Source organism: Coregonus clupeaformis, chromosome 24, assembly GCF_020615455.1.
Source record: "Coregonus clupeaformis isolate EN_2021a chromosome 24, ASM2061545v1, whole genome shotgun sequence".
Lineage (NCBI taxonomy): Eukaryota > Metazoa > Chordata > Actinopteri > Salmoniformes > Salmonidae > Coregonus > Coregonus clupeaformis.
This window is the reverse complement of record NC_059215.1, coordinates 51555377-51577977: the sequence shown is the minus strand read 5'-3', so window position 1 is coordinate 51577977 and position 22601 is coordinate 51555377. Positions and strand designations below refer to the sequence as shown.

General features: G+C 43.8%; 1 protein-coding gene across 5 annotated transcripts in view; it reads right to left on the bottom strand.

Annotated features, from left to right (window-relative positions):
* LOC121537798 (tumor necrosis factor receptor superfamily member 14-like) overlaps nucleotides 1–22601 on the bottom strand; it is a 53943-nt gene that overhangs the window by 11114 nt on the left and 20228 nt on the right. Inside the window, exon 1 of one of the 5 annotated variants that reach the window (XM_045207337.1) lies at nucleotides 6957–6980. The exons of 3 other annotated variants lie outside the window; for them this stretch is intronic. The gene's annotated coding sequence lies outside the window, so the exon portion shown is untranslated. Of the gene's footprint in view, nucleotides 1–5213; nucleotides 5236–6956; nucleotides 6981–22601 lie in introns of those variants that run through there. One more of the 5 variants, XM_045207336.1, reaches the window with a different exon arrangement.

Genomic DNA, 22601 nt, shown 5'->3' with positions numbered 1-22601 from the left:
TGGAGTCTGTACTGACCGTTTGAGCAGACACATGCACATTTGTGGCCTGCTGGAGGTCATTTTGCAGGGCTCTGGCAGTGCTCCTCCTGCTCCTCCTTGCACAAAGGCGGAGGTAGCGGTCCTGCTGCTGGGTTGTTGCCCTCCTACGGCCTCCTCCACGTCTCCTGATGTACTGGCCTGTCTCCTGGTAGCGCCTCCATGCTCTGGACACTACACTGACAGACACAGCAAACCTTCTTGCCACAGCTTGCATTGATGTGCCATCCTGGATGTGCTGCACTACCTGAGCCACTTGTGTGGGTTGTAGACTCAGTCTCATGCTACCACTAGAGTGAAAGCACCGCCAGCATTCAAAAGTGACCAAAACATCAGCCAGGAAGCATGGGAACTGAGAAGTGGTCTGTGGTCACCACCTGCAGAACCACTCTTTTATTGGGGGTGTCTTGCTAATTGCCTATAATTTCCACCTGTTGTCTATACCATTTGCACAACAGCATGTGACATTTATTGTCAATCAGTGTTGCTTCCTAAGTGGACAGTTTGATTTCACAGAAGTGTGATTGACTTGGAGTTACATTGTGTTGTTTAAGTGTTCCCTTTATTTTTTTGAGCAGTGTGTATATATAAAACACTGGGATATAACCCAAACAAAAGAGCGAGGCGTAACCTCTACACAATACACAGGACGAGACCCGTAAACAACTAGAGCACAATACACGGTCCCCAAGAGACCAACGGACATGGGACAATAGTCGACAAGGACAATGGGTAACTGAGGGCACATACTAACCAGGGGGTATGGGAACCAGCTGTGTGTAATGATACAAGACAGTCCGGGGTTGGTGGTAATGATCCACGTCAGCGACGCCTAGAAAGCCGGTGACGTAGACCTGGTGAACGGAATGAGCAGCAGTACCGGGGAGATCCGTGACATTTCCACAGCCACCCCGGAATTTTGTTAAATTCCACACTCCTCAAAAGGCTCATCCCCCACGTCCTCTGTCATCTCTGAGAGAGTATTTATTCGGGCAACTGGCCGGATATACAGTGCATTCGGAAAGTATTCACCCTTGAGATGTTTCTACAACTTGATTGGAGTCCACCTGTGGTAAATTCAATTGATTGGACATGATTTGGAAAGGCACTCACCTGTCTATGTAAGGTCCCAAAGTTGACAGTGCATGTCAGAGCAAAAACCAAGCCATGAGGTTGAAGGAATTGTCCATAGAGCTTCGAGACAGGATTATGTCGAGGCACAGATCTGGGGAAGGGTACCAAAAAATTTTCTCCAGCATTGAAGGTTCCCAAGAACACAGTGGTCTCCATCATTCTTAAATGGAAGAAGTGTGCCCGGCCAAACTGAGCAATCGGGGGAGAAGGGCCTTGGTTAGGGAGGTGACCAAGAACCCGATGGTCACTCTGACAGAGCTCCAGAGTTCCTCTGTGGAGATGGGAGAACCTTTCAGAAGGACAACCATCTCTGCAGCACTCCACCAATCAGGCATTTATGGTTGAGTGGCCAGACGGAAGCCACTCTTCAGTAAAAGGCGGAAGCCACTCTTCCCCAAATACAGGTGTGGCAAGCTGGTTTTCGCCAGGCATAATGGGACCCATCTCGTCCAAAAAGTTGACTCAAGTTTGCCAAAAAGCACCTGGATGATCATCAAGACTCTTGGAAGAACGTTCTATGGACAGATGATTCAAAAGTATAACTTTTTGGACGACATGGTTCCAGTAATGCCTGGCGATAACCAAACTGCATTCCACAGTAAGAACATCATACCAAAGGTCAAGCATGGTGGTGGTGGTGTGATGGTTTGGGGATGCTTTGCTGCCTCAGGACCTGGACGACTTGCCTTAATAGAAGGAACCATGAATTCTGCTCTGTATCAGAGAATTCTACAGGAGAATGTCAGGCCATCCGTCTGTGAGCTGAAGCTGAAGCGCAGCTGGGTCATGCAGCAAGACAATGATCCAAAACACACAATCAAGTCTACATGAAAATTGCTAAATAGCAACAAATTGGAAGTTTTGGAATGGCCTAGTCAAAGTCCAGACCTAATCCCAATTGAGATGTTGTGGCAGGACTTGAAACGAGCAGTTCATGCTTGAAAACCCACACGTCAATGAGTTAAAGCAGTTCTGCATGGAAGAGTGGGCCAAAATTCCTCCACAGCGGCATGAGAGACTGATCAACAACTACAGGAAGCATTTGGTTGGAGTCATTGCAGCTAAAGGTGGCACAACCAGTTATTGAGTGTAAGGGGGCAATTACTTTTTCACACAGGGGAATTGGGTGTTGCATAACTTTGTTCATGAAATAAATATGTAATTGTTGTGTTATTTGTTCACTTATGTTCCCTTTATCTAATATTAGGTTTTGGTTGAAGATCTGATAACATTCAGTATCACAAATATGCAAAAGTAGAGAAAATTAGAAAGGGGGCAAATACTTTTTCATAGCACTGTAAATAATAGCAAATGATCGCATCTTTTTATTAACCTGTTTATTGTTATGAATAAGCCTGTCCATCATATCCCCCATTTGCACAAAATACTAGTCTACTTGCTGGTTTTCAAACTATACTTCAACCACTAGAAACTGTGCCTACGGATGGTCTAAAGTTTGCGAGAAGGTGAGTACATTTTCACTTCAAATTCCGTTTTTGAAAATGGCAACTTTTGCATGAAAACTGGCGCAAGCATGTTTTGGAGTCTAGTATGTACATATGCACTGTTTATAAATGAGGCCCCAGGTTTGTTTGCTCTGTTTCACAAGCGTTCTCGGAAATCTTGCAATGTTCCGCGTCTGGATTTAGAAACTCTGTGGTTCTACCCCCACAGCAGCTAACTGGCAGCCTGTGCTCCTAAGAAAGTCCAACCCCAGGATACAAGGGTCCTGCACAGCCGCCACCCACACAGGATGACGCACAGTCCTGCCCCCTACTGTCAGAGTCATTATTCCCTTCCCTTTCATGGGTGCCAGCTCACCTGTGACTGTGCGGAGCTGCACAGTTGTAGGCTCACACTGAGTCCAACCTGGCACAATATCTGGCCTCACCAGGGTTACTGTGGACCCAGTGTCCACCAGGGCGGAGCAGGGCACCCCCTCCACAGTGACAGGGACATGACAAAAGTCCCCAACACAGGTCCGGCCCACCACAACAACAGGCTCCATCCGCTTGCCCTCGTCTGCTTCTGGGGGAAGTGGAGCCTTGCTTCCCCGTCTGTGCCGGTGGGCTCCTCCCTGAAGATGGTGGTTGGGATAGAAAGCCAGGGGTCCGCACTACCCGGTCTATGCGGACCCCGAGCCGTTTCCCCTGAGCTCTGGGGGACATGGGGCAATCTCGGCGCAGATGGCCTGGCTGGCCACAACCCCAGCAGACCCTGGGACCAGGGCGTGTGTTTCGTGCCGCCTGTAGCGACACAGCACGAATGAGTTCTGTCATTTCAGCCACCCATGCAGGCTTTTCCGGCTCGGGCTGCTCTGCCCCCAGCTCGCACAGAGGGTCTGTCTCCCTGCACCCCCACCAAAGCCCCAGCTGAAGCCCCAGCCCACACCAGCTCCCTCTCCAAAGCCATCTCCAAGGCTACCTGCAATGACTCAGGATGAGCCAGCTGGGTCTGTATGCGCAGCTCCGTAGGAGAGAGCGCCTGTATGAACTGGTCCCGTGCTAGCTCGCTCTGCACGGAGGGGGGCATGTGAGCATATGCCCGCCGAGAGAGGCTCTCAATGTCATTAGCTAGCACCCGTAGAGGCTCTCCAGGCTGCCTGCGTCTATTACTCAGTTCGGAGCGCAGTAGCCCGGGCTGTACACACTGTCCATAGCGCCTCCTCAGTGCTCCCACTAAAGCACCATAATCACTTCTGTCCTCGGGGCTAATCAATATCAAACAGGCCAGAGCTTCATCCGTGAGGCATAAAGCCAACTGCAGTGCCCTATCTTCATCCGACCACCCCCTAAAATGAGCTAACAGTTCAAACTGAGCATGAAAAGCTTCCCAATCCGCCTTACCGGAATACTTCGGGGTCTTAACGGATACGGACGCAGCCGGGAACTGGGCGCCACCATGTTTGTTTACATCCTGAGCCCCAGATTCCTCGTCCCGCCGCGTCGACGTCACCCCTTCGGTCCGCCCACCAGAATCCGCGCGAAACACAGTCGACGAAGCACTCATGCCCGCTTCAGCCGCCATCACTCTAACGTCCTCCCTCAAGCGGCCTCTGGGCTCCGATGCCCTGGCGATCTCCTCAGCCAGAACCCCCGACGTCCATGCACACGCACCTCCTTGGCCATAATCGTCCCCTACCTCCACCTTCACTTTCGGATTCCCTCGAAGCATCTTCCAACCCCCCGTTCTCACCTACGGTAGCTAGCCACAGAAGTCAGCTAGCTAGCTGGCTAACTTTTATCAACGTTTTTACTTCTGACACCAATGTAATGACCTGACTAGATCATAAAAGAACAACTGTCCAGACAGAGGATTGAGTTTACGAATGGACGGTTTATTAAACCAACTTTACACAGGCTACTGTTTGGCCGTAGCCCACGCCAAATAAATGAAAGATAACCCACAAGCCAATCGTGACCTTCTCTTGTGAAGCCCAGACGTAAAGAGAGAGAACAAAGGCTAAACCTGGTCTTAACTTCCAATGCTCCATCCCACTGCCCAACCCCCTCCACGCCACTCCGCCAACCGCCAGGATGCCCGGCATCAGAACATTCCAGGCATTCCCGTGATTGGCAGATAGCAGGTTGATTGACATGTCGGACCCCGCGAACACTGGGTACTGGTAGGTACAACACAACCATCTACTAGCCTAACACATAACACACAGCTGTCTGTGCGGGTCGCTACAGTATTTTAACATAAGTACTTTACACTGCTGTTAGTCATTTTTTTAAGTTACAAAAAAGCAAGCTTTAAATAATAATGACAAGGCGATAGCTTTTGATATTTCAAGAAAAGTGTAAATTCGAGTGACTTCAGTAGCGCAATTTCAAATAAAAACCGAGTTACGGGAGAGTCACCTGAGGCAGAACAGACATTGAAAACAAAAGGGAGAGAACAACCGTGCGTGGGTCTGCCTATTCGTTGTAGTAAAATTACACAATCATTCATCAAGATGAAAAGATGTCAGTCTTAAAGTTAGGCTACATCACGGAACATGTAAAGTAGGCTATTTCTACGTAAACACATATTTATCTTACCCCAGTGTAGGGCCCTGGACTAGTGTAGGGCGTCTTCCGGAATTTTCAAAATAAAAGTCCCCCACGTAATAATACAAACGTGTCAATAACCTGTATTTATTCATTACAAATAATTGTCTAAACATAAACAAGGATTAATATTTTTTCATATTTAAGTGACATTTGCAATAAATGTGGGTTTTAAAACATGTTCCAAGGTCAAATAAATCCCCCAATGCAAATCTCTGTGTATGAAATACATAGTGGTTTACAGAGCAAAAACTATTTTAGGTGCCGCAGTAAACAATTGTTGGGAATACTCAGTAGGGTTTGTAGAATGTACATTGAACAAAAATATAAACTCAACATGCAACAATTTCTAAGATTTTACTGAGTTACAGTTCATATATGGAAATCAGTCAATTGAAATCAATTCATTAGGCTCTAATGTATGGATTTCACATGACTGAGAATACAGATATGCATCTGTTGGTCACAGATACCTTTAAAAAAAAGGTAGGGGCGTGGATCAGAAAACCAGTCAGTATCTGGTGTGACCACCATTTGCCTCATGCAGTGCAACACATATCCTTCGCATAGAGTTGATCAGGCTGTTGATTGTGGCCTGTGTAATGTTGTCTCACTCCTCTTCAATGGCTGTGCGAAGTTGCTGGATATTGGCTGGAACTGGAACACGCTGTCATACACGTCGATCCAGAGCTTCCCAAACATGGGTGACATGTCAATGGGTGACATGTCTGGTGAGTGTGCAGGCCATGGAAGAACATGGACATTTTCATCTTCCAGGAATTGTGTACAGATCCTTGCGACATGGGGCCATGCATTATCATGCTGAAACATGAGGTGATGGCGGCGGATGTCACGTGACAATGGGCCTCAGGATCTCGTCATGGTATCTGTGCATTAAAATTGCAATCGATACAATGCAATTGTGTTCGTTGTCCTTAGCTTATGCCTGCCCATAGCATAACCCCCCCTGCCACCATGGGGCACTCTGTTCACAACGTTGACATCAGCAAACCGCTCGCCCACACGAGCCATCTGCCCAGTACAGTTGAAACTGGGATTCATCCGTGAAGAGCACACTTCTCCATTTTGCCAGTGGCTATCGAAGGTGACCATTTGCCCACTGAAGTCGGTTACGAAGCCGAACTGCAGTCAGGTCAAGACACTGGTGAGGATGACGAGCACGGAGATGAGCTTCCCTGAGACGGTTTCTGACAGTTTGTGCAGAAATTCTTCAGTTGTGCAAACCCACAGTCTCATCAGCTGTCCAGGTGGCTGGTCTCAGACGATCCCGCAGGTGAAGAAGCTGGATGAAGAGGTCCTAGGCTGGCGTGGTTACATGTGGTCTGCGGTTGTGAGGACGGTTGGATGTACTGTCAAATTCTCTAAAACGACGTTGGTAGAGAAATGAACATTCAATTCTTTAGCAACAGCTCTGGTGGATATTACTGCAGTCAGCATGCCAATTGCATGCTCCCTCAAAACTTGAGACATCTGTGGCATTGTGTTGTGTGACAAAACTTTACATTTTAGAGTGGCCTTTTATTGTCCCCAGCACAACGTGCACCTGTGTAATGATCATGCAGTTTAATCAGCTTCTTGATATGCCACACCTTGGCAAAGGAAAACAATGCTCACTAACAGGGATGTAAACAAATGTCTGCACAAAATTTGAGAGAAATAAGCTTTTTGTGCGTAAGGAACATTCTGGGGGGGGGGGATTATTTATTAACATACCTCTGTAGGGCTTTGTGTCTCTTGAAAAGTCCTCTCTGGAAAGGTACAATAATTAACATTGAGACAAAAACTTATTTTGAAATTGATAATATACACTGTATGGCATTGTCATGATATTTAAAACATTATTGTATATTTAATTGTAGTCATCTTGTGTGCTCTAGTACTGGTACTCCCTGTATATAGCTCCATTCTTGTGTATTTTATTTTAATCCTTGTGTTACTATTTGTATTTATTTTTTCTTTCTGCATCGTTTGGAAGGGCTCGTAAGGAAGCATTTCACGGTAAAGTCTACACCTGTCGTATTCGGCGCATGTGACAAATAAAATGTAATTTGATTTAGTGCTGGGGATTTCTCACTTGTTCATAAAGGCAATTAAAACAATAAATGAAAATGTACAATTCACCAAAATATTCTCACCAGATATAGGTGTCACGAGAATTTTGTTATCTCAATGGTTGAAATCAACTACTTCTTAAATCTTTGAACTGTGTTTGTGTGTTATAAGGGATGTATTATTTCTGTCACGCCCTGGCTCTGGGGACTCTAGTATGTTGAGCCAGGGTGTGAGTTTTCATGGGTGTTGGTTCTAGTTGTTGTATATCTATGTTGGCCAGGGTGGCTCCCAATCAGAGACGGCTGTAGCTCGTTGTCTCTGATTGGGAGTCATACTTAGGTAGCCGTTAGGCATTCATTCATTGTGGTTTCTTGTTCCGTGTTGGTTTGTGTATGTAACCAGGGACGTCACGTTTTTGTTTTTGTTCGTGTGATCATTATCTAAATAAATATGTTCGCATTCAACGCTGCGCCTTGGTCCTCCTCTCTTAACGACGATCGTGACAATTTCAGACGATTCTGTTAAAAATATATTCTTAAACGGAAGCAAACGAAACGGGGATTAAAAAACCCTGAATTTGTCCAATAGAAGTTCACATTTGCAACTGTTGCACTAATGATTACTCCCTAGATCAGCTAGATGCAGGCAAGAGTGTGCAAGGTGGTATTGAATGTCACTTTTTGATTACTCAAAATTCTCAAAATTGTAAACTTTCATTCATAGGCTAGGTTGAAGCAACTTCATGATGGGTATAGGGAACATTTGTAGTAGCCTAAACCTATCGATGTTACATTGAGCTGGTTGAATGGAATATGAATGATAGTCATCCAATATGCTGTAATAGAAATAAGGCCATGCTCATAAAGAAAAGAATCATCCTCCCTCATCTTAAACGGCCACGACCGCCACTGAGCCTAAACCTATTGATGTTACATTGAACTGGAGTTGAACATTTCACATTTGAGTCATTTAGCAGACGCTCTTATCCAGAGCGACTTACAGTGAGTGCATACATTTTTCATACTGGCCCCCCGTGGGAAACAAACCCACAACCCTGGCGTTGCAAGCGCCATGCTCTACCAACTGAGCTACAGAGGACTGCCATGGAAACCCATTTAACTGGGAATTTACATGGGAATTTAACCACAAAAGTTATTTTATATGCACTACGTGTTTACGCACAGACTTTGATCAGCAACAAGTCAATTTGATAGAAACACAACTCTGATGTGAAAATGCGCCAGGATTTCCCTTAGCCGGTAATTGCGTCTTTTGGACGATAAAAAGTGAAAAGCCAATAAATACAATTGTAGTGAAGATGGAGGCCTTTTTCATTGATGTAAAACAAAAGTTCGAGTAAAAACAGTTTGCCTATAGTGAAAAGCCTCCAAGGGGAATTGAATGTAGGTTTTATATTGTAGTGAAAGATGAGAAGAACGTTGGCAAGACCAAATGCAGGCTACTGTATAACTCCCTATTCAGGTAGGATGCAATTTTGGAACTTATATTTATTCATAATTATTTGTTTTATCATAATTATTATTGTATATCATTTATTATTGTAAGCCTATTTATTAATCAAAACCAGTTTAAATATGCAAAATCTGTTTTGTTTAATTCGGTTAAGACATTATCATTGGCTAAATTAAATTGATGATCTATATATATCAATTTTGAACAGGATTATCTATTTTGGATGCCATTTGAATGGAATTGATGGAGAGAGAAAATTACTATGACGGACTGCTGGCGTCCACTACTCTACAGCAAATAAATAAATACAAATCTTTACAATAAAAAAATAAGGTGACCCCTGAAAGCCAGATGGAGATGTGTAAATTAGACGTGCATTTAGTCCTTGTATTACTGTAGCATATGCTGCAGCAAATATAGGAACCACAATGGAAATAAGACCCCGACTTTATTGTGCAATCCCAGTCACTTGTAAAATGATTTGTGTATATATACAGTATGTATTTTTAAAAACGGACAAATTAAATTAAATCAATCAATCCAAACTGTGCGGCGGCAATTTGATGAATAGAAAGATAAATCTGTTACAAAATACCAAAAAGTTTGACGTTTGGAGATTGTCAAACCAAGCCTTTGATACTGGGTAAACCTACATAACACCGTAGGGAGGGATGTATGTTCTGTTTGTCGAGATTGACATAATCTATTTATTGTGGTATTGAAAACGCAAACCATGATGTTGAAGTGCCCGAAGTCGGTTTGTTTTGTTTCGTGGTTGTGTGGTGCACTGGCACAGAAACCTGTTGGTGGAACATTTGTTGCATATATTTTATATAATTATAAATATGGAATCAAAATCTGATTCCCCCATACCTGATCATTGTCTGCAACCGGCTCTGATCGTGAAGTAATACAACAGGCAGGAAGAGGGAGTTCGGCGAACCCTCAACCTTCTAGCCTGTAGCCCTGCGTGGCATCGACTGTGCCACAAAGCATACTGAATTGACAAAGTCGATATCCACGTTTATAAACACAGGGTCGCTAGTTGTTGTTATTTGTGGGCGTAAACATTATTTTCAGTTAATTCTATGAGAGGGGAGTGTGTTCAATCTATCTTACAGTACAAGGAGAGGGTCATGTGAAAATATTTGTAACGTTGGGGAGGGGGGTGCATTTATATTTTTTATGAAACTTTTAGGTGGACCAATTTTGGCATGATTCCACTATTTTCATGTTTGCATCAGTTTGAATATGGACTTTTATTTTGAAGGCAAACCACCGATTACACAAATGTTGCACATACTAATGCTGTTCACGACACACACACAATTTCAGGATCAAACGGAAGCAAACAGAGCAAAACAAGAGTTTATATTGGACAAATTCAAGTAGTCTCTCCCCGATTTCTATATTTAGCTTCCGTTTAAGAAACGTTGTGCAACAGAATCAGCGTAATGAATATACCCCAGGCTGAACATAAAACAAAACAAATAAAATACGATTTAACCCTCAAACTACCAACATATTTTACATGGATTATACCGTTCTGGGGTCATTTTGACAGCAGAAAGAAATTATTGGAAAAAGCAACAATCAAAGCCGAACATCAACATGTTTCTTATCAAAACATCATTAGACATGTAAATAATTGTATCTAAAATAAAAAAAATAACCAACAGACTGTTATTTTAGGTGCTTGTCTCCCGAGTGGCGCAGTGGTCTAAGGCACTGCATTGCAGTGCTAGCTGTGCCACTAGAGATCCTGGTTCGAATCCAGGCTCTGTCGTAGCTGGCTGCGACTGGGAGACCCATGGGGCGGCGCACAATTGGTTGAGGGTAGTTTGCAATGCCAGGGTTGTGAGTTTGATTCCCACAGGGGGCCAGTATGAAAAAAATAATAATGTATGCACTCACTAACTGTAAGTTGCTATGGATAAGAGCGTCTGCTAAATAACTAAAATGTAAATTAAGCTAGAGCTCATTTGCATAAAAAAACAAATGTACATTTACCCTTGTATAATGTGCATATTTTTTCCAAAATACAATCCACATTAAAAAGCTTGATTCACTTTCCAAACTGAAAGATCTAGTATATAGTAGATGATTTCATATGAAATGAACAACCTATTCATGAAAAATGGGTGAATAGGGAAATATGTATTTTTTCAATAATTTATATATATTTTAAATCAACTTTACAAATGGCATCCTGAAGATGATGTGTGAGACACCTGGTAGACTAATGACACCTGGAGCCAAGACCCACTACTGTTAAAGACTTCCTGGAGCCAAGACCCACTACTGTTAAAGACTTCCTGGAGCCAAGACCCACTACTGTTAAAGACTTCCTGGAGCCAAGACCCACTACTGTTAAAGACTTCCTGGAGCCAAGACCCACTACTGTTAAAGACTTCCTGGAGCCAAGACCCACTACTGTTAAAGACTTCCTGGAGCCAAGACCCACTACTGTTAAAGACTTCCTGGAGCCAAGACCCACTACTGTTAAAGACTTCCTGGAGCCAAGACCCACTACTTTTAAAGACTTCCTGGAGCCAAGACCCACTACTGTTAAAGACTTCCTGGAGCCAAGACCCACTACTGTTAAAGACTTCCTGGAGCCAAGACCCACTACTGTTAAAGACTTCCTGGAGCCAAGACCCACTACTGTTAAATACTTCCTGGAGCCAATACCCACTACTGTTAAAGACTTCCTGGAGCCAAGACCCACTACTGTTAAAGACTTCCTGGAGCCAAGACCCACTACTGTTAAAGACTTCCTGGAGCCAAGACCCACTACTGTTAAAGACTTCCTGGAGCCAAGACCCACTACTGTTAAAGACTTGCTGGAGCCAAGACCCACTACTGTTAAAGACTTCCTGGTGCCAAGACCCACTACTGTTAAAGACTTCCTGGAGCCAAGACCCACTACTGTTAAAGACTTCCTGGAGCCAAGACCCACTACTGTTAAATACTTCCTGGAGCCAAGACCCACTACTGTTAAAGACTTCCTGGAGCCAAGACCCACTACTGTTAAAGACTTCCTGAAGCCAAGACCCACTACTGTTAAAGACTTCCTGGAGCCAAGACCCACTACTGTTAAAGACTTCCTGGAGCCAAGACCCACTACTGTTAAAGACTTCCTGGAGCCCTCCAAACTACCAGGAAAACCAAGCTCTAATACACTACTAGAGCTCATTACATTGTCCACACTCACAGTGGAGTGCTGACTGGGAAAATGGTGCTAAATCAGCATTTTAACAACTTTGTCCAACTGATCTTTTTTTAAATCAATTATGCATGGAAAACAAATTGGATTTGCAAGTCATAAACGTAGACTCTATATACAACTTTTAACCCAATTCACATTGAATTTATGTTGGTTGACAACTCAAAGAAATATAAATCAAAACTGAATGTTGATCTGACATCTCTGCCAAGTAATCAGAGTTAACCAGGTGAACTTACTACAGTCACTTCTTTTGACAGACTGATCTGACACGGTCAATGACAAGGAATCCTCTCAATGGTCAGAGAATGTCCATCTGCCTTTAGTTGAGGACAATCAGAAGTGTCCACCATGTGCCAGAGCATCAGCAGAGCATCCCAAAGTCATCCCTAAATCTGCCCCCTCCCTCCGGTGTAAGGTGACAGGACTACTCATGTTGCTAGCTTATTGAATGTATGATACTTAAAATGTAACCCTTGCAATTGCCATGAATAAAAGCATATGCCCATAGGTAATAACACGTCAAAACAAAACATTGAAATAAACGTTTGTTTAGTGTTGGATAGGTAAAACAAACAGCTTGTGTAAAAAGAAAACTATACGTTTAATGAATAAAGTGAAAGTTAATGAATGTTTATTGCATGCAACTGAAGCCTGCAGGTTAATTGCTCCACTAAAGGAAATGGCAGGTTGAGCCTGCTTGGACCCAGGGGCAGCCAGAGAAGGTCATCAGAACAAGCCTAACTTCACCAGAACCACCATGGCTGAGGACACAGGGGGAAGGTACCATGGTACATGACCCTACTACATGAGAAGGTACATCATTTTATACAGATTGGTGTGGATCAGTCTGAAATCAAAACATCCATGTAGACACTTTATTGATAGCCAAGATCTGATGGTTGTTAGCACTATGGTTGGCTCAGTGGGGTGTGCACCATATTAGAGGTTGGTATTGACTGTAGTTGTAGTATTGTAATCCCTCTTTTTACAGGAGCAGAACATACTGATGTTAGGTGAGCAAATCACTCGCCTGTCAGAGTTTGAAGAGGAGTGTTTGTAGAAAGACCAAGAGATCTCTGTACTTCAGGAGGAGCTGACAGAACTGATCATTTCTGGTAATGAGGATGTGGACAGAGGTCAGGGAGGAAGTAGGAACTTTTCTGCACTGTATATTTCAGAGTTCTGTGATAGTATTCCAGTTCATGTACTGAACAACAAGTTGTGACCTTTGTTCATTTGATAAGGTTTGATGGGTATACAGCCATATACTGATTACCACAGCAGTGCTCTAACTTTAACAGTACCATCTATCCCTCTGCCTTTGAACCATAAAAGTTGACTAACATTTAAACTAAAGTAGATAGTGCGTCTGTCAGAGGAGGTCAGGAATCTGAGGGAGGTGGAGAAGGAGGAGCCAGCAGATAGCCAGGCTAGAAGAGGAGCTCCACAGGCTGAGAGAGGCCAGCCCTGGGTGGGGTCCTGAACATGGAGGGTTCCGAGCCCTGTTGGACAGAGAAGCAACTCACTCTGAGACAGAACACCAAGCCATACAGTATGAGGTTAACCCTTAGTTAACTTGGTCAGAGTTAGGAATTAATATTTGTTAACATTTAAAATATAAAGGCTGCATGTAATGTTATCATCTGGTATAAGACCTAAAACTGATCTAATCATGCATGGTGGCCTTGTCTGAGTCTTGGAACATGGCCTCAAACACAGCTCTTCAGATATACAGAGAATGCTGTGGACAGTGAGGAGGAAGACAACAGAGTATCACTTACTGAACAGATGAGAGAAGTGGAGAGAACCAATGAACAACTGATGAGGGACTTGGACGAGGCCAGGAAGAATCATGTGATCTCTTCTGGTGTGTAGGAGAGGAGATACAATATCAAACACAGCTTTAGAGCCTAAACTGTGGGAGGATGAGCCCCCAATCCCAAATCTCCCCCTTGCCCCTTTCCCCTTAACCCCTATGTACTCTGAGAACTGAAAGGTTTGGATAGGTGTGAACAATCCTGTCAATAAAAGGTGACACTCTTATTGTATGTTATCCAGGGACGGCCTGTTCAATAGGGCGATATGGGCGACGCACTGCCAAACGGGAAAAGGAAGGGATTTTTTTTCTAATCAATTATATCACGGCAACAGTAGTTATCAGTGTTGTAATCTATACGTCTGATCTGCCACAGTGCCACACTGCCACTAAATGTCGAATCAGGCTAAAGTCGTGCTTCAAATGGCTCCACCCCCTTTTGGGGCGATTTCAGTCAGATTGAAAATCGCCCAGAACTTCTGTCATAGACTCCCATGTAAAATCTATTTTTTTCAAATTTCAGAGCCTTCAATACAATCTCAATGGGTGTCTGTGGGCTTGCACTTTACGCTTTGCGTCATACGTTACGTAACCATGGAACGTAACTGAGAAAAGAGTGGATTGTTTGAAAGAAGTTCCTTTTTGTCGGCGAACAAATGAAGATAAATTGGCAATCGAAACAATTAGGACCTCCCAGACCAAATTTAATAATTCAACAGGTTTCTACTAAAGGCGGAAAGTCCTACACCCGAGGATTTTCCAAAAATTGGTACGAACGAAAAAAGACATTGCCACTCACTCAACTGGATGACGAGGGATACAGGCTAGCTGTCCGCCGCCACAACGATGAGGTTAGTGTTGATAATCACAAGTTTACTGGATGTGGATATGGTGTAATAAAGGCAGTTTATTCAGAGGTAAATATATCTGGAATCGCGTTCACGGACCCGTTCGTCAAACTCTTAGGGAGCTATAAATTAAGCCCCATTACTTACCATATCAGCGTTTGCTAGCGAAGAGATTTGTTGTGGCAAATGAACTTGGGCTGGGAATTGCCAGGAACCTCACGATAAGATATATGCATCAGCATTGCGAGTCTCATGATTCTATACGTATTGCGATTCGATACTGTGATTTTATTGCGCACCATATGTCTGTTGCAGAGGGATCAGAAAGCCATGAGAACGAGTTTTGATCAGTCATGGAAATAAAAGTGCTGAAAACAAATTGGCTCCCAATGTGAAAAGATTGAGAACAAGCTATGAAGGAACAATAATGGTGTTTTGGTGCAGGTACAGCCAACTAGCGCTAAAATATTGCGATATTGTCAATACAGTATATCGTAAAGTATCACTATGTAACTCGATTTCTTTCACCCCAATCCCTCAAATTAACGGTAAATAACTGAATTGTTTGCCCCACATTTAGCTAAGATGATTAGCTAGCCAGCTAAAATGTTTTAGTTAGTTAGCAGTCGCATCTACAATAGTTTACTGTCAATAACATGTCTCCAAAAATGACGTGGTGTCTCCAATTGTGTTGACATTTTACAATTGCAATGCGCATCCATGAGTATCCACTTTCTGTAGCTCAGCTGGTAGAGCATGGTGCTTGTAACGCCAAGGTAGTGGGTTCGATCCCGGGACCACCCATACACAAAAATGTATGCACGCATGACTGTAAGTCGCTTTGATAAAAGCGTCTGCTAAATGGCATATTATTATTATTATTATTATTATTATTATTATTATTATTACTGAAGAGAGCCCCGAAACATTGTGTGCAGACATTTTATGCAATAAATGAAGTAGGTTCAATCTAGTAGTTCTGATCTTCTGATTGGTCCTGATGAGTTGGGCGAGGTCCCCTGCAGGCTACTGTCACTGTTGCATTGGCTCTGAGTCGGGTTCTCTGTCTTCAAATGTTCAGCCTAAGAGAGGGGATTTTTGTGTGTGTGTGTGTGTGTGTTTAACAGTGATGATGTGTGTGTGTGTGTGTGTGTTTAACAGTGATGATGTGTGTGTGTGTGTGTGTGTGTGTGTGTGTCCTCAGAGCAAGAACTCGTGAGTTGGAAGAACTGAGAGGCCTATGGCGTGGGTGTTGTCCTTGGCCACCTGCTGACAAGGCTGACAAGATAGGACCCTTTTGTCCATTATTATTGGATAGGAACAGAACTTATAACCAGCTCCTGACCTAAATAGATCTTAGCACAACATTTTACTCAACATATCATATTCCATATTCACTATAACAAATATATTTACTACGACATTAGCAAGAACCGCCACATCCTCAGCCGGCTAATCCAGTGTGTGAAGTTTTGTGGAGTGTTTGAGTTAGCTTGCGAGGCAAAGATGAAACTGAGGGCTCCACCAACCCTGGTAAGCCAACACTTTTGAGATCAGTCAATAAATGCTTCTGGTATTGACTTATATGCTGCCCCTGTCTTCATGTTGTTGCTGGACATATCTTTTTTTAAATGTGTGTAGGTCACCTAAATCATCAGAAAAATTGCCCCTCCTGAGAATTTTTTCAGGAGCCGCCACTGATGTTATCCCAATCAATACTGTATTTGTACTCTGCAGGTACAGTGAGTTCCTTGTGTAGAACTCTGTCCATAAAGGAAGGAGAGATGATCACATCACTGCTAAAGGCCAGCAGGATGAGTTGAGACAGCAGCTGAAGAACCGGTTGGTCCAGTAACAGGTCATGTCCAGGAAGGTAGTGAAGAACCGGTTGGTCCAGTAACAGCTCATGTTCAGGGAGGTACAGTATGTACAGTAGGATCTTGCATTGAGGGGGTAGATTTGTAGATGAGGCTTTATGTGTGAATCAGACATGGGTCAAATATGTATTTCAAATCATTTAAATACTTCAGGTGCTCATGATTTAGCTTAACCGGCAGACAGAGTTAGTACTTTTGGGACTATGCAGTTGTTTCCATTGTGTCTAAATATAGCACACCTAACATTTTTCAAACACAATGTGAATGTGACTTCTTTATAACTTGTTTTTATTTTCAGTTCACCTGTTTACGATACGGTATCAGGAACTCATTATAATGCTGGAGGATGAGAATGAACCCTGAGGCAGGTTGGGACACACCTTTCCTGTTACTTCATCAGATAACTTTGTTTATAATTGTCACGCCCTGGCTCTGGGGACTTTTATATGTTGAGCCAGGGTGTTAGTTTCTATGTGTTAGTTTCTGGGTGTTAGGTTCTATGTTTCGTTTTCTATGTTTATGATCTAGTTTATGTGTTTCTATGTTGGCCGGGGTGGTTCCCAATTAGAGACAGCTGTGTCTTGTTGTCTCTGATTGGGAACCATACTTAGGCAGCCTTTTGTGCACTTGTCATTTGTGGGATCTTGTTCCGTGTAGGTTTGTGTATATTACCGAGGACTTCACGTATCGTTTTGTTGTTTTTGTTCGTGTGGTGAATTTAATAAAAGTATGTACTCATATCACGCTGCGCCTTGGTCCGCTCATTACGACGAACGTGACAATAATCTACACTTCCTCTTAAAGATACAACGTTAGAAAGCCTGACTCACGGTTAGAAAGCCTCAGTACTTGTACTCTCTGTGGGAGACTTCGTCAACCATTTTGAAAAGAAGGTTGACGACATCCGATCCTCATTTATTAAGTCAAATGACACCGCTGGTCCTGCTCACACTGCCCTACCCTATGCTTTGACTTCTTTCTCCCTTCTCTCTCCAGATGAAATCTTGCGACTTGTGACGGCCGGCCGCCCAACAACCTGCCCGCTTGACCCTATCCGCTCCCCTCCTCTCTTCTCCAGACCATTTCCGGAGACCTTCTCCCTTGTAACGCCAAGGTAGTGGGTTCGATCCCTGGGACCACCCATACACAAAAAAAAAAATGTATGCACGCATGACTGTAAGTCGCTTTGGATAAAAGCGTCTGCTAAATGGCATATTATATTATTATTTATATTATATTACCTCACCTCGCTCATCAACTCATCCTTGTCTGCTGGCTATGTCCCTTCCATCTTCAAGAAAGCGAGAGTTGCACCCCTCCTCAAAAAACCTACACTCGATCCCTCTGATGTCAACAACTACATACCAGTATCCCTTCTTTCTTTTCTCTCCAAAACTCTTGAGCGTGCCGTCTATAGCCAACTCTCTTGCTATCTCTCTCAGAATGACCTTCTTGATCCAAACCAGTCAGGTTTCAAGACTGGTCATTCAACTGAGACTGCTCTTCTCTGTGTCACAGAGGCTCTCTGCACTGCTAAAGCAATCTCTCTCTCCTCTGCTCTCATCCTTCTAGACCTATCTGCTGCCTTTGATACTGTGAACCATCAGATCCTCCTCTCCACCCTCTCCGAGTTGGGCATCTCCGGCGCGGCTCACTCTTGCATTGCGTCCTACCTGACAGGTCGCTCCTATCAGGTGGCGTGGCGAGAATCTGTCTCCGCACCACGTGCTCTCACCACTGGTGTCCCCCAGGGCTCAATTCTAGGCCCTCTCCTATTCTCTCTATACACCAAGTCACTTGGCTCTGTCATATCCTCACGTGGTGAGGATCACCACCTCAAGCTGAACCTCGGCAAGACGGAGCTGCTCTTCCTCCCGGGGATGGACTGCCCACTCCATGATCTCGCCATCACGGTTGACAACTCCGTTGTGTCCTCCTTCCAGAGTGCAAAGAACCTTGGCGTGACCCTGGACAACACCCTGTCGTTGTCCGCTAACATCAAAGCGGTGACACAATCCTGTAGGTTCATGCTCTACAACATTCGCAGAGTACGACCCTACCTTACACAGGAAGCGGCACAGGTCCTAATCCAGGCACTTGTCATCTCCCGTCTGGATTACTGCAACTCGCTGTTGGCTGGGCTCCCTGCCTGTGCCATTAAACCCCTACAACTCATCCAGAACTCTGCAGCCCATCTGGTGTTCAACCTTCCCAAGTTCTCTCACGTCATCCCGCTCCTCCGCACACTCCACTGGCTCCCAGTTGAAGCTCGCATCTGCTACAAGACCATGGTGCTTGCCTACGGAGCTGTGAGGGGAATGGCACCTACTTACCTTCAGGCTCTGATCAGTCCCTACACCCAAACGAGGGCATTGCGTTCATCCACCTCTGGCCTGCTGGTCCCCCTACCTCTGCGGAAGCACAGTTCCCGCTCAGCCCAGTCAAAACTGCTCTGGCACCCCAATGGTGGAACAAGCTCCCTCATCACGACGCCAGAACAACGGAGTCACTGACCACCTTCCGGAGACACTTGAAAGCCTACCTCTTTAAGGAATACCTGGAATAGTATAAAAATAATCCTTCTACCCCCTACCCCACCCCCACAATTGTTTATGTTTTATTTAAATATAAATAAATAAATAAAATTTTAAACAAAAAAACAAAACAAAAACTACTAAATAAATAAATAAAAATATTTCAAAAATAAAACAAATGTTAAAGTGGTTGTCCCACTGGCTATCATAAGGTGAATGCACCAATTTGTAAGTCGCTCTGGATAAGAGTGTCTGCTAAATGACATAAATGTAATGTAAATACTTGTGTGCTTGTGTAATGTACACTAGAATAGAATACATCATATCTACCGTGTGTGGTTGGAAAAAGCTGAAAGTGAAAGTTGAAGTTAAAGTTGAAGAAACATCCTCTTTCTAACCACATAACAGAAATGTTCATACATTTACATTTACGTCATTTAGCAGACGCTCTTATCCAGAGCGACTTACAAATTGTGAAACATGGTTACAGCTCTTTCTGCTTGAGTCAGGTTTTTTTTTTTTTTTTTTTTTTTAAACAACAACTTCAGATTGTTTTCTTTGTTTTAATACGATCAACATACAACATAAAGCTGGAGCCTGAGGACAGTGTGTCCAAAATAGTACAAGCACAACATCACTATTAATCATAAAACACATCAAGTTTATTTGAAAATTCTAAAGAAAAAGAACACACAAACACACAATGCCTCAGTGATTAACAGAAGTATATCACAGATCACAGAACTATATCAGGGTGTCATTTCTCAGGCAGAAATGTAGATAAAAAGAATGAAATCCTGTTCCCCAAACAAGTGCAAGAACCACAGAGTCAAGAATAGGTTAAATATACAAATAAAATAAAATCAATTAAAAACAATAGCACATCAACATAAAAACATATAAACATAAATCTGAAAGTGTTGCTCAAACTCCCGGAACAGTCCAGTTATTTTATCTTTGAACCGCTTCATGTCTGCCACATGTTGGGTCGCGCACACATTTTTCAGACAGGGGAAGTGAGCTGCATCACCACCGGCAAGTTGCGTCTCCCACAATGACAGCTTCAACGTGAAAGAACGTATGCTGTCATAATACTGCGTGACAACTTTGTTGCGCCCTTGCAGCTGTTTGTTCAAGTTATTCAGGTGCTCTGTAACATCCACCATAAATGCAAGTTCCGGCATCCATTCTGCGGAATGAAATTCTAACACTGGTTTGCCCTTTTCTTCCATGAACTGTTCAATTTCTTCTCGTAAATCAAAGAAACGCCTCAGCACAGCACCTCAGCTTAACCATCTTACCTCAGTGTGGTATGGCAGGCCATAGATGTGGTCTTTCTCTCTGAGAAGGCTGTCAAACTGACGGTGATTCAGGCTTCTGGATCAGATGAAATTAACAGTTTGGATGACCACCTTCATGACGTTATCCATCTTTAATGACTTGCAACACAAAGCCTCCTGGTGCAAAATACAGTGAAAAGTCAAAAAATCACGTCCTCCATTTGCAGATTGCACTTTCTCTCTGAACTTTGTCACAACGCCTGCTTTTTTCCCGATCATTGAGGGCGCACCATCTGTAGCCAGGCTGACAGCGCGGGACCAGTCCACTCCGACCCTGTCCAGCGCGCCCGACGAGTGCGGTAAATATATCAGCTGCTGTCGTTGTATCTGTCATCGGCACCAACTCCACGAACTCCTCGGGTGACGGTCAATGTGTCATCAACTCCGCGGATGAAAAAATGGCCAGTTGTGCAACATCTGTAATGTCCGTGCTTTCATCAATTGCAACCCAAAACGCAATAAATGACTTTACTTTTTGCTTCAACTGGCTGTCCAAATCCACTGAAAGATCGGAAATCCTGTCTGCAACTGTGTTTCTTGTCAGGCTGATATTTGCAAAAGCCTGCCGCTTTTCAGGGCACACAATCTCCGCTGTCTTCATCATGCATGTTTTTACAAATTCACCCTCACTAAATGGTTTTGAAGCCACTGCGATTTCATTAGCAATGAGGTAGCTATCTTTCACTGCAGCGTCACTGATGTCTCGGCTGTGAGTAAACACAGACTGCTGTTTCTTCAGACCCGCCAACAGTTCATTCACCTTCTCTCATCTCCGCTGTCCTTGAAAGTTGTCATATTTGTCGGCATGAAGACTCACATAGTGGCGACGAAAGTTATATTCTTTCAGCACTGCAACATGCTCTGAACACACCAAACATACAGCTTTCCCATTCAATTCCCTGATTAAATAGGATGACCATTTTTCTTGGAACACTCTGCACTCTGCGTCCACTTTTCTCTTTTTTGACAGAGACATATTGGGGCAATGAGGGTGCCAAAGCACATAATGTTAAAAGTAGAAGCCGTAATAAATATCACGGGCAAAACAAAGTAGCTCATTGGCTGCACGTGCTTGACCTACTTGCTCTGCCCTGGTATAAACAGTTTGCTTGCTTAACACAATTGCTATTGCGCCATCCAGTGGACGCAATTGGAACAAAAGTTTATTTTATTGAAAAATTGCAGCACATTTTTATACTTTACAAAAAAAAAAGATAAAAAAAAAAAAGATAAACCTCTCGCCTCATTCATAGTCATCTGGAGAACAGACCAGGGTATGACTGACCTCTCTCCTCATTCATAGTCATCTGGAGTACAGACCAGGGTATGACTGACCTCTCTCCTCATTCATAGTCATCTGGAGTACAGACCAGGGTATGACTGACCTCTCTCCTCATTCATAGTCATCTGGAGTAATTACAGACCAGGGTATGACTGACCTCTCTCCTTATTCACAGTCATCTGGAGTACAGACCAGGGTATGACTGACCTCTCTCCTCATTCATAGTCATCTGGAGTAATTACAGACCACCAGGGTATGACTGACTTCTCTCCTCATTCATAGTCATCTGGAGAACAGACCAGGGTATGACTGACCTCTCTCCTCATTCATAGTCATCTGGAGTACAGACCATGGTATGACTGACCTCTCTCCTCATTCATAATCATCTGGGGAACAGACCAGGGTATGACTGACCTCTCTCCTCATTCATAGTCATCTGGAGTACAGACCAGGGTATGACTGACCTCTCTCCTTATTCACAGTCATCTGGAGTACAGACCAGGGTATGACTGACCTCTGTCCACATTCATAGTCATCTGGAGTACAGACCAGGGTATGACTGACCTCTCTCCTCCTTCATAGTCATCTGGAGTACAGACCAGGGTATGACTGACCTCTCTCCTCATTCATAGTCATCTGGAGTAATTACAGACCAGGGTATGACTGACCTCTCTCCTTATTCACAGTCATCTGGAGTACAGACCAGGGTATGACTGACCTCTGTCCACATTCATAGTCATCTGGATTACAGACCAGGGTATGACTGACCTCTCTCCTCCTTCATAGTCATCTGGAGTACAGACCAGGGTATGACTGATTCTCGCCTCATTCATAGTCATCTGGAGTACAGACCAGGGTATGACTGAACTCTCTCCTCATTCATAGTCATCTGGAGTACGGACCAGGG